Source organism: Apium graveolens, chromosome 1, assembly GCF_009905375.1.
Source record: "Apium graveolens cultivar Ventura chromosome 1, ASM990537v1, whole genome shotgun sequence".
NCBI lineage: Eukaryota > Viridiplantae > Streptophyta > Magnoliopsida > Apiales > Apiaceae > Apium > Apium graveolens.
The window spans coordinates 87,952,550-87,953,093 of NC_133647.1; positions in this window are offsets into that span (position 1 = coordinate 87,952,550).

Below are 544 nucleotides of genomic sequence, written 5' to 3' on the forward strand. Positions count from 1 at the left end.
CAAGGTATTGGTGCTTCCCCTGTAACAAACTTTTTGACTATCGGAGAGCTTCTCTCCTTTCTTCTTCCAGACGCTCAAGATGGCGATGATAGTCCATATAGAAGAACAAGAGGTCTGTGAGAACCTCTTGGGGAACTGAGTCCCAGATTTCATCAGGAATGGCAGTGACATGCCACTCCTGCTGCCACTCAGTACAACTTAACTCTATTTTAAAAGTGTCATAGTTCAGAACTAAGTTGAAACGAACCATGTTTTTGATGAGAGAAAAAATGAGTTTGAGAGAAAATGAGAGATGTGTTGGCTGGAATGAGGTGTTGGTTTATATAACCAATAGAATACCAAGAGACGCAAGGAAAATTGAATGGTTACAGGTAGAAATAATTCTACCTCGTCTCCCTAGACTGATGAGAATAATAACAGCCATTGGAAGCTTAAAACAGGATTTAATGCGCACACGAAACAAGTAAAAATTACTGTGCATAGACGAGTACCACTAACCCAAATTATGTTGATTGTTAATATCCCACCCAAACATATTCTGATT